The sequence below is a fragment of the Alligator sinensis genome, unplaced genomic scaffold (genome assembly GCF_000455745.1).
Source record: "Alligator sinensis unplaced genomic scaffold, ASM45574v1 scaffold1046_1, whole genome shotgun sequence".
NCBI lineage: Eukaryota > Metazoa > Chordata > Crocodylia > Alligatoridae > Alligator > Alligator sinensis.
In genome coordinates, this window is record NW_005842174.1 from 1,919,861 (window position 1) to 1,927,863 (window position 8,003).

Below are 8,003 nucleotides of genomic sequence, written 5' to 3' on the forward strand. Positions count from 1 at the left end.
TCCCACTGTGACCAAAGCTGGAACCACTTTGCAGTTGTGATAATACTTCCTCCATGCTCCCTGGACCACAACTGATTGTAGGAGCAATGCTTTCATGTAAAAGGGCCAGCATACCATTTAGTGACCAAAGGGGACTAGGCCTCATACTTATTACCTGTACATATCGCTCCCTGCTTTTTGTTAGATCAGCTGCTCCGAGTTCTTTATTTGGGTTTTCATACTGCATCCCATGAACAGAGCCAGATGACACTTTTGACTGAAAAAATGCATCAAAATCATTTTTTTTCCATGGGGCAGTGGCAGCTTTATCAACAAATTTTGATTTTTCGGATTAGGGAACTCACAATGAAAAATGTGGCTGACGGTCACAACGGTGTGACAACGCAATTGCCTTCACTTCTACATCTTTTTCTTAGTCAACCTTTTGTCCCCCTTGTCCAGTGTCCAAAGGGGAAAAGTAAAATGGAAAACAGGAATTGCTGATTTCCAAACACCAAAGAGGACGTTTTAAGCTGAACTGCACGTCCTGTTAAAAGTAGCTGGTGGGTTTTTTTTCCATTTGTTGGTCTGTTTGTTTTGAACTATTGCTTTGAATGGAAAAGGAGGAAAATGTTCATTTTTAAAAAACAGTCCCCTAGACAACACTAATGTTTGGGGTGAAAAGAAAAGTCAAAAGGAGGTTTTATTCCACAAAATTGTCCAGAAAAAAACCCATTGCCATTGCAACCCTCTTTAGTTATCCAGGGACTGATTTTGCCTGTATTATAATTTAAACCTGTACCAGCTCAGCTCCCATTGCATCGTTCCCCACCACCTTCCCCTAATCAACCCTGACTGAGTCTTGGCTGCAGGGCAGCCACTCCAGCAGCTCAGAGGAGCATGCCTGAAAAAGATGGAGTGGGAGATAAAAGCCAGAGGGCAAAGTTGTAGACGATATCTCCTGGCTATCGTGCAGAGCGATGGGGAAACAACCAGAGGAGAGTGCACAGAGGTGAAGAAGATTGTGAAGAATTGGAGAAAGCTAGGATAGTAATGTGCTGGCAACACCTCAAGGACAAGAGACAAATGATCCGTCGCTCTGTATGTAATAGTGTGGGGACTAACCAAGAGGGGAAGGGGAGGCCTAGCACAGCTCCCAGGGAAAAAGCAGTGGAGCAGAGCTGAGAAAACCTACCCATTGGGTTTCTCCTTTGAGACCCTGCTTCCCTCACTACTTCCGTTCCCTTCCTGCTCTCCAGAGATTCGGACTCTGACACCCACCAGCACTCAAGTACCTGGGACTCGCTCTTTCTTTGCTTGCCCAGTGCTGTCTCGCACACCACTGTCTGGTTCGTGCTGTATTTGTTACAGCTACAGAGCCGGGAGATCGTTCTCTGAATCACCAGCCAATTATTTGGATGGCATTGCGCTAACACAGAGGGAGATAATGCAGTCCCGGGAGCTGAAGCAGAGTTAGCTTTTTATGTGAAGCTCTGAGCTGTGAAGCACTGATGATATGTTGGAAGCTAGCTGAATCCCTTCGTGCTGGCTGGGCTCCTCTTTTGCTTTCCAAATTCTTACTGCTCTTTGGTAGGAGCTACATGAGAAGAGAAGAAGAAACAGGCATCTCCTTAAGGAAATGGAGCTGCCAGCAGGGAAGATGCCAGCGGAGGGAAAGGAATGGGAAAATCAGGTAGAAAGTCTATGGGGCTAGGGTTGGGGGAAGCCCAGTGCAGAACAAGCACTGTAATAGAAGTGAATGAGGCTTAGCGCTCACTAGGCACAACAGCGAAGGGCATGCATGAGGACAGGAGGACAGAAGACCCTGGAGAGGACATGCAATGAAGGGTGAAAGACCCCATAATTATCCTTTCACAAAGCCAAGGCAGCTCTGCAACCCCACAAACACTCTCCTAAGGCCACCTTTGCTGGCACGCAACTGGTGCGGCTGTCCCCCGGCGGTTCGATCCCGGAGAACAGGACGGGATGCAGCCGGCGCCATAACATACAAGTGGGTGGAAGTCCACAAGTCACTCTGTCTGCCACGACATGGTTTACACAAGGAAAAAGGCTGAGAACCTCTGTATTATGGAGCACAAGGGAGACAATAAAGGCGTGGGCAAAAAATAAACAACAATAAATATTTTAAGACCCGTGCTGTTCCTGACAGCTGTAGCAGGCATATATCAAAAGCTCCTACAAAGACTGGAAATTTCATTAAGATGCCCACAGTCCTTGGACACGTGTGGAATTATGATACTCCTCATCCTTTCATGTGTCAAAATCCTCTAAGCCTCAACTAGCTTAGAAAGTAGTTTATAATAGATCGGAGATTTTACATCTTCTTAATGCTACCGTATAGGGTATTTTCATCTGGATATATTAGACTGATATAGCACATTCTTTATGGTGATCGTTGCTTGATTAAAAAAAATATTTCCTCTGTGTCAGGCACTTTCGGTCTTTGCATATCATGAATCAGTTTGTCATCTGTGCTGCAATAAAACAACAGATGAAATTAACCCCACCCCCCAAAAAACAACAGACAACCCCCAAACTCCCCAAATCTCAGTGATTTTTTGCGGTGTTGCTATAGTCCCATTTGGGCATGAGTCCTTGGTGCCACTATACCAAGGCATCCTAACCCCACCCCGCAAAAGAAAACCCCAGACAACCCCCAAACTACCCAAATCCCAGTGATTTTTGCAGTGTTGCTATAGTCCCATTTGGACATGAGTCATTGATGCCACTATATCGAGACATCCTAACCCCACCCCGCAAAAGAAAACCCCAGACAACCTCCAAACTCCCCAAATCCTGGTGATTTTGCAGTGTTGCTATAGTCCCATTTGGACATGAGTCATTGATGCCACTATATCGAGACATCCTAACCCCACCCCCCAAAAGAAAACCCCAGACAACCTCCAAACTCCCCAAATCCTGGTGATTTTGCAGTGTTGCTATAGTCCCATTTGGACATGAGTCATTGATGCCACTATATCGAGACATCCTAACCCCACCCCCCAAAAGAAAACCCCAGACAACCTCCAAACTCCCCAAATCCTGGTGATTTTTGCAGTGTTGCTATAGTCCCATTTGGACATGAGTCTTGGTGCCATTATACCGAGGCATCCATCCTGCTGTGGAGAGAATGGGGCATGAGTGAGTAATGACTGAATGCAATGAAGACCTGGAAGTCTTCCTTCAAAGTTTGAAATTTTAAAGCACCAAATTATTTCTCAGATTAAATAACCAGTCTATTCATTCTTGTTTCTTTTCCTTTGCAAAGATATATAGAAACATATAGATACAGCTTTTCCCGTGCACACACGTGTGCACAGAGCAGCAGAACTGACAGAGTCATTTGACCCTTCTGCCTCAACAGCATTAGTAGTGATCACTTAATTGGAAACCTGGCAGGTCCAGCTTCCCATTTGTGAAACTGAGACATGCCAGTCAAGGGGGATTCAGGGCAAGGGAGGACACGTGCCCCCCAGGTCATCCTTTGCCTCCTTCAGACAAGGCGAGTTACCTGACACCTTGAAGGATGCATTAGTTGGGCCAACCTTGAAGAATAATACACTTAATAGCAATGACCTAACTGACTGCAGCTCATTTTCCAGCCTTCTGTTTCTTGGCAAGAAAGAAGTTGATGGCCTCCAAGCTCCAGCAGTACCCTAGCCTTTGCCAACTTCTTGTGCTCCTCTGGTCTGGGATACAGACCTAAGCCAGCCCAGCTTGCTCAGATGGAAACATCTCCTGGCTTTAGGCATGGAGCTAACCTCTATATGGGGTACGACTGGGTATCTTTGCAGCTGCTGAGATCACTGATCATATAGCACTGAGGTCATGTAGAGGAGAATCAGAGGGTAGCAAGCAGATGGATCCATTTGTTCCCATTAGACAGAGCCTGCAGAGTTACGATGTCCATCAAATCTCGAGCTCATCACCCAATCCCTTTACCCTACACTGGTGCAGTTTTAGCTCTTGTTTCTCAAATCTACACCGGATTCACACAAGTGTAGGGTTGGATGGACACCATCTGTTCACTCCTTGTATACCCTGGTGGAAAGCTTAATTGCACTGGTAAGGGGAGCATGTTGTGTGTGCATGCTCTAGACATGACATTTCAGACCCGGTGAACCCCTGCAGCAACGCTGGTTAAAATCTACTGCATATAGAGAGAGGTGCAATAAAAATTAGCCAGTTTATATTTGTGGTGGATGTGGTCCAGTAGTAGAGATGTGGGTGCATCAGAAAAAAAGCATGAGGTTTTATTGTAGTGTATTAAAGAGAGCAAGCTGAAATAGTTCAGGGGAACTAGCCATTTAGTCAGAAGAACCGGTGAACAGTGAGAAAGTGGCCAGCAGTCAACCAGTTCTCTTCAGGACAAGATTTGTGCTAGAGCAATTGGGTGACTTTAAAGAGTCAGAACCTGGATTATGCCTAGGCTTAAAAAGTGGACATGGATCACCCAAGATCACACCTCGTGTCTTCATGCCAAGCCTACTTCATGCAATGCCAACTTCAGAGGATCCCATGTAAGACAAACTCATTTATCCGGAAACTAATATTTCTTTTATTTGGGGATAACACTCTGGGTTGAGGGTTTAAACCAATGACTCTCAATGGATGCCATGACATCCTTGGAAAGATGTTGCAGAGTCCAAGGAAGCAGCTGTAGGCTCGTCTCTGCCGGACCACTCCTTCTCCCTCTTCTGCTTATCCAGCTCATGTAATCACTGTAATAAATACATTCATTTTTTAAATGAGGTGCTGCTCAATTCATCAAAGGTATGGAGGGTGATAACTAGGAATAATGGCCACAAATCGATTGAGAGCAAGTTCAGGCTTGATATCGGGAGGTATTACTTTACAGTTAGGGCTGCCAGGGTCTGGAACAGGCTCCTAAGGGAGGTGGTGCTCTCCCCTACCCTGGTCTTCAAGAGGAGGTTGGATAGATATCTGGCTGGGGTATTATGATCCCAGAGCTCGTTCCTGCCCAGGGCAGGGAGTTGGACTTGATGATCTGTTCAGGTCCCTTATGACTCTAGAAACTATAAAACTATAGGGGGGGTCTGTGGTCTAAAAAGGCTGAGAACCACTGGATGAAATGGAAATCAGTGCAGACCCCTCCTGCCCAGCGAAATGCAGCACGCTGCATTAAAAACAGCCCTGAGAGTGCGGTTTTACAACCGATGTGTAGGGTCTTGAGTCTTTCCTGAACCGGAAAGGTTGCTGCAGTGCTTACACATTTTGCTTATTATAGGATGAAATCAGTCTCTGGGCACTCAGAACCACGATTCTTCTCCTTCTCCCGACTCTGATGCAGTCCAGTCTGGACCACTCACTGTTTTGGGGAAAGTCTCCTCTGAGCTGAAATGCCCTACCACAGTGACCACGGTGTGGTCACATTCTCCAGGCGGTCTCCTGTAATCAGGAAACACTGCATTTTGTGGGGCAGACAGGCTGGAGGCTTGCCGTGCTGTTCTTTCCACGCCACTGACTGGATAACAGGACTAATAAACAGGAGTTATCACTACAGCCAGTCACAGCTCTCTATCACGTATGGTTTTAGGACCTGAGTTTGATCCCAGGCTGGTATAACTCCAAGGGTGTCTCCTGAATTATAACTGTATAAGAAGGAGTGAAATGAAATTACAGAGAAATGTTACACGTCCCCCCACCCCCCCAAAGTATAGTATCTTGCAGTACAGATCCAAACTGCTGCAGCTTGCAGTAGTGTGACAGTTGGAGATGGAGATGAGAGTCGAATACAGTAGTATATTTGATTAGAAAAAGCCCACTGCTTCCATAGCACGGGGACTAGAAAAGTCCCATTAGGTCATGCCAAAGAGATTTCTCCACTTCGCTGTGGTATTCACAGAAGCACTGCTTTTCAACCAGCCCTTGTTTCTCCTCGTGTACTATCCTTCACGGACATAACGTTTCCTGGACTGAAAGCCATGTGACAGGTAGGCTGCGCTGTGGGTATTTAAATACCAGGCTGATTCATGGAGCGCCCGTCTCCCACCCCTCACTTTCAGAGGTCCTCAAATTTCAGCCTTGCATCTCCGATCGTAAGTCTACTTCCCCATTTTAATAGCACTAAATGGACTCTGTGAGGCTGCCCTTCTCTGCTCCCTATGTCTTCCGGGTCATACATGCTTAGTTTACTGACAGACACGAGTTTTCACTGCTGTCAGCACTGCAGAGCCTAGGTACCTGCAGAGCAGCAGATTGCCTGCTCCCTTCTTCCTTATGCTCTGTCGAGGGATGGATGGACACCTGATTTTCGATCCCTGAGGGTTTTTCTTAGGGCTTCTCTGTTGGTGCATTCAACACGATGCTGAAAGAAAATGCAGAGAAAGAGCATGATGAATATTTGCACTCTAGTTTGGAGTAGTAGAAACAGCAATTGCAATAGCAGCAGTCATAATAACAGCAATAGCAGTAATAATAATAATAGTCCCAGGATCTATTAAAATATAGAAGTCTGATTCTCCTCTCATTGAAGCCTGTGCAAATCAGGGGCACTTTCTGCAACCTCACTGGCAAACCACTGAGAAAGTAGATTGATGTGCACGATGCATGCAACTGTGCATCTAATTTGCACATGCAGTCACCATAATTGTGTCCCCCGGTCAAATCATTGCACGTGCAATTAAGCAGAAGCGGTCGTTTGCTCGGGCAGCTGCCTGACTTGCGAGCACAGTCCCAGTGATTGCAAAGAGGCAATAAGGCAGGCAAACAGGTCGTCAAACTTTTTGTAGAAGCTGTGCCCTCCCTTCCTCCTGCTTTTCAAATGAAACAAAACCGATGGCTGCAGTATGTGGTGAGGATGCTGCAGAGAGGTCGCATCCCCAGTTTCGTTTTCATACCCCTTCATCTCCTGTCCCTGCGGGCTGAGCGTGCGAATCCAGCCGCTAAGAAAAATCTTGTCGAATGAACAAATTTACTGTAATAGTAGGAGACGCTGGTGTGGACTGTGGGTCTGCTTTAGATGGCAGTGACACTGGCTCTGCCCCAGCAACACAATGGGATTATTTCTGATTTTCACCAGCGTAAAGGAGAAGGAGAGCACGCTCCCCTGTCTGCAAGATAAGAGTGAGGTTTTACAGCCTCTCTTGCCTTATCACAATCTCACTCTTTAAATAATACTTTGAAAGCATAATGAACAAGGCCGAGGACACATTGCAATGCCAGAATAGCTTTGCCTCCAGGCGCGCAAGCAAACAAATAAAAAAACCCACCATGCTTCTGGTAGCAAGCACACCTCATATTCCTTGCCAGTGGAAATTCAGACTGTGCTTCTCCATGTGTTGGAGTCAATGATAAATTGTTTATGAACAGATCATTTATTAATTCCTGTTAGGCTAAAATAATTCCTGCCAACATGAAGGTAAAACAAAATTAAAATTAATAATCCCTCTCAAAATTCACAGAGGCCAGAGCAAGAGACCACATTCCCCCGGTCCACAGTTACTATTTTTAATGCAGATACAGTAAATGTATTCCTATATGGAAACCACTCTCCCTAAAGATCAATGTTAAAGTGTCCCTGCGGTGGGCTGCATGGCGAGATTGCAGTGCAGGCTGATGGCTTGGGATGTATTATTTGGTTTGTTTCCACTCCAGGATGCATGTTGTAGACACAAAGTTATTGTAAGCTGAAACCGGGGGGATGGCATTACAGTACATCTGACTGGGAGCTGGGATAAATCAGAGCACCCTGACAGCTGTGACTTACTGAAATGGTCACTCCGCAGAGTTGGCGTTATCTGGTTACAAGCATGTTGATTCTGCTTCATCCACCTCTGCTCCTTAATATAACTCTTCCATCACGGCAAAATGAGCTTTGCATTTTATTTTCATGGCCTATGAAAAAAAATCCCTATCCTCAGATAGGGACAGGGACAGGGACAGCTCTTTATGTTGTTCCCATCAAAACAGGCTAAGAGACATTGAACTGGAAACAGTCCAGAAAAACCAGCAGTGCTGTTATTGTAGCGGCTACAGGTTGT

The 8,003-nt window shown here is 45.8% G+C and overlaps 1 long non-coding RNA gene across 1 annotated transcript; it reads right to left on the reverse strand.

The window, feature by feature from the left end:
* Positions 1-4,544: 4,544 nt before the first annotated feature.
* LOC112550652 lies at positions 4,545-6,999 on the reverse strand. Its single transcript, XR_003094582.1, has 3 exons — positions 6,861-6,999; positions 6,205-6,328; positions 4,545-4,721 (listed from the first exon to the last, which is right to left on the reverse strand). It is a non-coding gene; the product is annotated as an uncharacterized LOC112550652 (long non-coding RNA).
* Positions 7,000-8,003: the final 1,004 nt, after the last annotated feature.